Here is an 8,739-nt window from a genome sequence, read left to right as displayed (position 1 = left end):
TAAAGTTCCTGTAATTATGGCTTGACACGTTCCTCTCACACAGGTGAGGCCAAGGAAAACTTCCAGATAACTCCATAATGCAAAACTAAGGTTCAAGTCAGTGCAGAGAAAACTGGAGCCAGAATATGAATATCTCCATAACTCAACTGAAAATTTAGAGAATGTGAAGTCCAAACTTATTCCTGCAGTAACTGTTCAAATTTCCTATGCATCATGAAAACAATTCCCCGTTATCAATTTCTATTCCCCAGGTTAGTTCTTACCCATTTTACCTCTTACAACCTCCTCAGTAGCTTCTGGATTCCCTGCCTGATCTCCTTGGTCCGCACACCATAAACAACAGGGTTCAGAGCTGGGGGGATGAGGTGGTGCAGGACGTTGAGCAGGATGGGGACATCTGGGGGAATCCTCTTCCTGGCCAGGTTAGTGATGACCAGAACCAGCAGGACTGTGCTGAAGAAGAGGATGAGGATGAAGTGGGAACCGCATGTGCTCAGGGCCTTGGCCGCAGCACCCTCAGCCTTGATCCTTAGCACAGCTTTCAGGATGAAGGAGTAGGAGAGAACAATAAGGATGAGGTCAGAGCCCAGTAGGGTCCAGCCCGCCACAAACTGGTAGAGCCGGTTGAAGGTGATGTCATCACAGGAGAGTTTAGACACAGACAGGTTAGTGCAGATGCAGTTCTTGATGGTGTTCTCTGCACAATATCTGAGCCGGGAAGAAAGGACAGGAACAGGAAGGAAAAAGAGGCCATTCCTGGCCACAACAAATATGGTAGCTCTAACCACAAAATGGTCAGTGATTATGGAAGGGTATCGTAGTGGGTGGCAGATGGCCACGTAGCGGTCATAGGCCATGACCATGAATGTGTAGGACTCCATGGCCATGGAACTATTCTTAATAAACATCAGAAGAAAGCAGAATGAGAAACTAATAGATTTATTGTCAAACCAGAAGATGGCCAGGACCTTGGGAATAACAGTCAGGCAGAGTCCCATGTCCAGCAGGGAGAGCAGGCTGAGCAGGTAGTACATGGGTTCATGCAGAGACCTCCAGACAGATGGTGAGCAGGAGGGTGGCGTTGGCCCCCATGGCCAGGAGGAGGAGGAGGCTGAGGGGCAGGGACAGCCAGTGCTGCCAACTCTGGTAGTTAGGGAAGCAGATGAGGAGGAATTCAGAGACTGGACCAGTGTAGTAGTTGTTGGGTGAGGTCATGTAAAGTGTCTTGATCTCTATTGACACTTCAGAAAACCTTGAAGGGTAAGACAAGAATAAATCCATTCAGACAATATGAATACCCATGGAGAAGTAACTTATTTTTCAAGTAACCACTTCAGGTAATCATAGTTAAGTGTCTGATACTATTCTAAGTGCTTTATAAATATAAACCAATCCATTCTGTTATAAATCTTACAGGAAGGATGATAGTAGGATGACCGTATTTCCTACTTGCCTGGGATAATTCCTATTTATGCCCTTGTCAATCTTAATCGTTTCCCAACTTGACTGATAAATTACATGATCATCCTCCTTATACTAAAATACCATTTTTAGCCCAGTTTTACAGATGAGGAAACAAGGACAAAGGTAAGTAAATTCATTTTATTAAAATCACAGTAGTGAAGCCATGACCTGAAATTATGAAGTCTGAATCTGCAGCTGAAACTCTTAGCCATTACCTACATCTGTCTCTATAAACAAAAACACCTATGCAGGCTCTACTCTAGAGGAGATCAACCATAGGCCCTACAAAAGTCCATGCCCCTGTCCCTCTTCCAAGAGAAGACATAGGCAAAGGAGAAATCAAGACTACATGCACCACCATGAAACACCTAAAGACTTCAATACAATTAAGACTATCATTTGTACAGGAAACAGCATCTTAGAGAAGTCTAGAAAAGAATAGACTTTGGGGCGCCTGGGTGGCTCAATCAGTTAATTGTCCTACTCTTGATTTTGGCTCAGGTCATGATCTCATGGTTCATAAGGTTGAGCCCCATGTTGGGCTCCATGCTAACAGTGTGGAGACTGCTTGGGATTCTCTCTCTCTTGTTCTCTCTCTGCCCCTCCCTCTCACTATCTTTCTCTCTCTCTCAAAATTAAATAAATAAACTTTAACAATATAAAGACTAGACTTTGAGATCAGAAGGTATGAAAATGTTTCCTAATATCTTAGGCAAGCAGTTGGAATAAGAATAGGAAATTGCAGGAGTCAGCCATTTGCGTCCAATGCCACTGCCCAATGGTGGTTGTGGGGGCAGCAGCAACTTCTGTCTTCACCTGACTCCATGTGGATTCTCTGTCAGTCACAAACCCAGACTGAGCAGGTTCACATGGGTTCCTGGCCTGATAAACCCTAACCGGTTATAAGCATTTAAGACACTTCTGAGATAATCTTTTATTTGGCTGCCATAAGGCTTATCTCTGAATATTAGGTGGCATGCTCAGTGACACTCTGAGGGTGCCCCAAATGAGCCAATTTTTATCAGTAATGGCAGAAGTTCTAGTGAGTGTTAGAGTCTCCTAGAGTCAGATTTCCTGTCTTTTCTGAGAGGTAAGAAGATAAGGTAAGTATAAATATTTGAAGACATATTTTGAAATTGGAAGAAATAATTTTGCTCCTCTATTTTGCCTAATATATTATCAGTTTCCAGATCATCTATAGCAGCGATTCCAATAGAAATACATTGTGAGACACATACATAATTTTACATTTCTAGTAGACACCTTAAAAATTCAAAGGAAATTATGAAATTAATTTTAATAATATGTTATTTTACTCAAATTATCCAAAATATTATCACTTCAACATGGGTCAATAAAAAAAATTATAGAGCTTTTCTGCATTCTTTGTTTTTGTTTTTGCATGAAGTCTTCAAAATTAGGTACATTTTTACACATCTAGCACATTTAATTCTGACTTGCCACATTTCAAGTGCTCAGTAGCTACATGTGAACTGGATGTGGGCTGTATTAGCACAGGTCCAGAGTTCTGGAAAACTAAACATTTCTCATGTATTTTGCCTAACATGAGTTTACTCTGTGTGTTGGCAAAATGGTATCTATAACTTGGGTTATATAGAGAAATTCCATTCATTTTGGGGCAGCTTAAAGTTATAATTTTTATTTTCTTTTTAAATACTCCCCATCAAATTTTCTTTAGAGATTCTTCAATAAATTGATCTTTCAAACTTCAAGATGGAAATCATTAAGAACAGAAATAATCAATGTGTCCAGAGTTCCCAGCTTAGGTACCACAGATGCTTCTACCAGAAATTAGGACTTTCCAGCAACCCTGACCTCCTTGACTTGGATTAGATATCACTCTTGCCCTGACCCCCACTTTAAATCAGTGAGGTTTAAATGTTTTGTCAATGTCACCATAAATGGTGAGAGAGAGAGTGCCAGAATGTCCAGATATCCCACATGTGGTCATAGGAAGACCATTCCTCCAGATAAGATACATTTGGGGCCTGGAACTAGGTTTTATTAACAAATGGTGACAAAAAAGTGGAAGTTCAGAGGGTAAAAATCAGAATTAGGTAACAGCTATAGCTTCAGGGATAACAAAAACTATTCACCCCGTTAGTCCAACCATACAAACTTACTTGCAGACAGATTTCATTTACCTTAAAGAAATAAATCTATTCCTATAAACTCATCTGCTTTGTTTCCAATTGGTTATTATGTTCTTTTTCTTGAATCAGTGGACCAAAAATAAAGAAGTGACTCCATATCTAGTTCTGGGGGTTCCTGGACAGCATGGTAATTTGAGTAATGGAAAATATTCTGACCCAGCCAGAGAAGCAGGAAAAAACACTGGGAGGCAAGGCAGGATGAGAGGGGAAGACCAAGAGGGAGTAATTAAGGCAACTGGGATTACTGGTCCTATCCCATCTGGTGTTTCCAGGGCAATCTTCTGTTAGGTACCTGAATTTCCGTTGAGAATATAAATCCCTGGTCTCTAGTTGCCATAAGTAATAATGAAGGTATAGATTTAATTCAAGAATACTCACCCTTATCACAGCTTTTCTAATTAGGAATAGTATAGCTTATACTAGAAAAATTTGCCCCTACATAAAAGCAGTGATGCACCAGATTTGGAGAGATTGGTAGAATCTGAATCTGTAGCATCAGACCTGCTACAGTCCTACCAGGAGAATTCCTTCCCCTGCTTATATTGAATATTGAATACCTGGAGGTTTGGGTGCTTCATCACCCCCATCTTCATGGTTTTCCTACCTCTAAACCAGACCTACCAGCTTGAGGAGACCACGCTGAACTGCTGCTAGTTATGACTGCTTACTGCATCACCTACCCCAGCCCTTCAGGGGCTCCAGAGGCTATTTTCATTGCCCTAAGCTCCATCCTGTCTCTTCCCTCCCCACAGCTCACAGAGGCTAAGGCCATTTTAAGCCATCTGAACCTAGAGTCTAAGGTGCATATTCTCAGGGGGATACAAGGGGAAGAAAGCAAAGAAGACAACAGAAGACAAAATCTAAAATCTAACATGGGAGGAGCAGTGAACAAGGAGAGAGTTGAAGAAAACTTTTGGGAGGAGGGTGCTTCTAAATGAAGAGCATATATGTTCAAAAAACAAATATTTCTAGACTTAAAACAGAGAAATTTATTTCAGACCTTAAGTGTACTCTCGGAAAAATTATGATTGAATGAGAATTTAACAATATCCTTAAACTGGGACCATTTTATTATGGCCAGTGTACAGAAATGGGCCATACAGCATAGCACGTTATGGACATATCATTTCTTTTATTATCCATAGTGCAGTGGCTTAACTGGAAATAGAAGAGGACAATTGAAACACTTGCTATTATTAATGATAGGGCATGATAAGAACATGAAAATGTAACTCACTCAGTGGGTGAGTAAAGGCTTCACCTGAGCATGTGTGATAGTGAGGGGAAATGGCACAGAAAGCTTCCAGGTGCCAGAAATAGGAGGAAGGGAATTGGAGCACACCCTCTCTGAGCTCAGATTTTCTAAGTGGGAAGGGTATATCTTATACTAGAAAAACACAGAGACATATTCCTCTGTCTTTCCCACCTCACAAGGAAGGAGTCCAAGGATGGGGCTTCAATCACGTTTCAGATGATGGGACAGACACACTTGGGCAAAACACTACCTCTTTTGCTTTGACCTTGTCTCTGTGTCTTCCAAAGGGAATTTGGGGTTGGATATCAGCCTCACCTCACCTGGCCATGTTAGTATTGCCCTAAGTAATACCTGGATTAAGGTAATCCTGCCGTACCTTATTGTTCTAACCTTTCCACCTCTTCCTGAACAGAAGGGAACATCCCAGGGAGGTTCTTGCTACTGCCTGATTCATGTATCATTCATGTGCCAGAACCAGAAGTCCTCACTCAGTTAGAGCTAAATTAGGACAGAATAATACATACAGAAAGATGAAATTATGATATAGAAGAGAAAGGCAAAAAAAGGTGATGACACCAAAGAATGATACCATCTCACTTTTCTATCCAGAATCAAGAACACTTCTAAAGCAGAGAATAGCTTTGCAGCTTTTTCTCAGATGGAGTGCCAAGTCACAGTTGGTTCTGAGAGAAATTTTAGGATATCTTCTACCCTAAAAAAAGGAAATTAGAATAAACTAAGGAGTCCATGGAGACGATATGTGATATAGCATTGTATTCTCTCTTTATTTCTTCATCTATTTTACAGGTAAACTAAGTGATATTCCTTTCTATTGCCCTGGGCAAAGGCTGCAAAGCAATCACACATCTACACACTATGTGACCACAAATCAGTAAGATAATTGACTACAGCAGCTTTCCGGGTGTGGTAAGAGCAGACTGTTTCATGACTGGTATGTCCAGATGGGGGACAGGTGACCCTGGAAGCCAGATAGCCTCAAAGGATGTGAGCGCTGGATGGTATCATAGCCACATATCACCCATGGCTGCCCTTTGCAGTTCCAGAAGGTATGCTTGTAGGTAACATCATGGCATACTCAGACTCAAACAGATAGGAATAGAATATACTCAACTGACAGTTTTATGGGGTGTCCAATAGTCTGGGGTTTCACAAGGATGACTCTCATATAGGTAAAAGATTTCTCAAGAAAATATACTAGTAATAAAATGACTGCAGGGTCATTGAAGGACAAAATGACATGGATATCTTCTACCCCAAGGTAAATGTGGTGTGAGACAATGATCTGCCTCTGATTCAGAGGGTAGCAAAGAGAAGTAGTGTGCTTAGAAAAAATAATAATAATAATAACTAATTTAATGTCTATGTAATTAAGGTGCACACATTCAAAATACTAAACAAAAATTTTCACAGTTTATTTACTCTTCAAAACAATAATAAGAAATAAGGATTATTATCACCAATAATAAAAAAGTTTAGCCAAAGTTCATAAAACCTGAACTAGCAAATTTAGTTGAATTGGTTTATCTGAGAATCAAATCCCAATTACTCTGATTATTCCAACCCTAGGGGGATTCACTATATAAATTTCATTTAGTGCTGGCTAAAAACAGTCTCTGTGTTAGATACTATAAGTATACATATAAGTATAAGATTTGATCCTTGTTCCCAAGTAGTTTTCAAAGGGAGGGCGGGATAAGACATGCACTGATGAAACGTTTCACCTTATTCAGCCATATCTTTATTCTAAATTCCCCTATATAAAGAAGTATAAAAGTAATCATGCAGAATTAAAAAGATGAATGAAATACTCTCTCAACCTAAAAGAAGCTCATGATACCATCAAAGAAAGACATACAGCTACTCAAGATGCTACAGTAGTGATTCCAGTTGAGTCATGAAAGGAAGACCTCCTGTGCAGAGCAGTGTTCAACTTTCGCTTCGAGTGAAATATGGGGTTCAGCAGTGATAATACTAGTAAATGAAAGTTGGTGTAGAAAGGGTCAAACGATTAAAGATGGAAAGCAAACACAAAGAGGAAATGTTCGGGGAAACGTGAGCTGTTCACTTTGGCTACAATAGGGTAAACAAAAAAAGTTCGAGATAAGTCTGAAAGTCTGTTAGAGCCAAAACACAGAGGTACCTAAGAGAAGAAAAAAGGGTTACTGTTGCAAAATATATACCTTCAACAAATGGGATATGAACATTAAATTTAAATATAAGTCATTCATCAAAGACAAGTTTTAATACAAAAGAAAGTAGGATAGTCCAATTTGGAACTGTGGGAGCCCAACAGTGACCACAAGAAAGCGTGGTTAGGGACGCGGGGACGTGCCTGCACATGGGGCTCCCTGCCTGGGCAAGGCATGCCTGCAAACAGGATGCTCTGCCAGGAGGCCTGCACACAATATCCAAGTTTAATGGTCCGCTGGCAAACGAGGGAACATGCCCTTTTTAGAAGTAAGGAGAAGCCTGGAATTGTGGGCAGGCCTCTTAGTAAACATGTTGTGGTCGCTTCCTCCCTTTGCTCCCCCCCGTCCTTGAAATGTTTGAAACTTGCCCTTAATTGGTAAAGGAATGCATCTTGTAGATTTCAGTTTGTATCCAGTTACCGGGTATAAAATAAGCCACAAGAGGGGCTTGCATAGAATTGTTCCTCCAGCCAGAGTTGTGTCTGTGTCTGTCTTTTGTGTGTGTCTTGTCCTCTGTGTCATTTCGTCCACAACAGGAACATTCTCCAAATGATGCTTGGGGGAAAACATGGACTTAATTTTCATCCACAAGATGAAATGTTGGCTACTATAAAATATTCCTTGGAAACACTGGACTAACATGTGAATTATTAAGGAGGGGACTGAAAATAATGGAATGCACTTATCTGTGAAAATCAAACCCTAGAGCTTCCATGCCATTATGGAAAAAGTGTTGACAGTTATACCAGCCACTATTCAGAATTCAGGCTAAAGCAAACAGAGAAATAGAGGGAATGAACTGGATAGCTGAGCTGTGCCTAAGATGAGCAGGTCAGAGTAGGGAAAGGATGGTGCCTGAAAAGTGATGGAAAGTTCTAAGTTCCTTATAGGAGGTATATGGCATAAAGTGAGGATTACAGAGTCATGAAGATAATGAGGTAAAGAACATACATTTCAAACAATACAACTCTGCCACTCCAAAAAATGCCCTAAAAAATTTTTATCTCCTTTACAAATAAAAGTCTGAAGAATCTTGAAAGAGAGAGAGAGAGAAAGAAAGAAAGAAAGAAAGAAAGAAAGAAAGAAAGAAAGAAAGAAAGAAAGAAAGAAGTAGGGGGAGAGAGGGAGGGAGGGAGGAGGAAGAAAGGAAGGAAGGGAGGGAGAGACAGAAGGAGGAATAGGGAGGGAGAGAGGGAAGGTAGGACAAGATGCTCCCAGAGAAGTCACACAAATGGAAAATTTTAACAGAGTCTGAAAGGATCTGAGGAGCCAGAAGATGACAGATCTGCCACAGGTGCCAAAAAAAGAGAGTCAGGAATGTTCAAAATAAAGCACTCAACCCCCAGAACCAAAGTTCTGGGGTTAATGGTTATACATCATCCCAATCGACCCTTCACAACACAAAAGTCATGTCTGAAACAGGAGGTAGGAGAGGCATCTATGTTCTTTGCAAATCAAGGGAAAAGCAGATCTCCTTAAGCATAAAGTTTCTTTTTATTTTTTATTTTGTAATGTTTTATTCATTTCTGAGAGAGAGACAGACAGACAGACAGACAGCGTGAGCAGGGGAAGGTCAGAGAGAGTGGGAGACACAGAATCTGAAGCAGGCTCCAGGCTCTGAGCTAAGTGTCAGCAC

General features: G+C 40.6%; 1 pseudogene; it reads right to left on the bottom strand.

Moving 5' to 3' along the window:
• Nucleotides 1–275: 275 nt before the first annotated feature.
• Nucleotides 276–1,224, bottom strand: LOC120221453 (annotated as a pseudogene).
• Between the last annotated feature and the right edge of the window lie 7,515 nt (nt 1,225–8,739).

Source organism: Hyaena hyaena, unplaced genomic scaffold (genome assembly GCF_003009895.1).
Source record: "Hyaena hyaena isolate Hyena2069 unplaced genomic scaffold, ASM300989v1 scaffold_779, whole genome shotgun sequence".
NCBI lineage: Eukaryota > Metazoa > Chordata > Mammalia > Carnivora > Hyaenidae > Hyaena > Hyaena hyaena.
The sequence above is the reverse complement of the archived record's forward strand: the minus strand, read 5'-3'. Positions and strand labels throughout refer to the sequence as shown.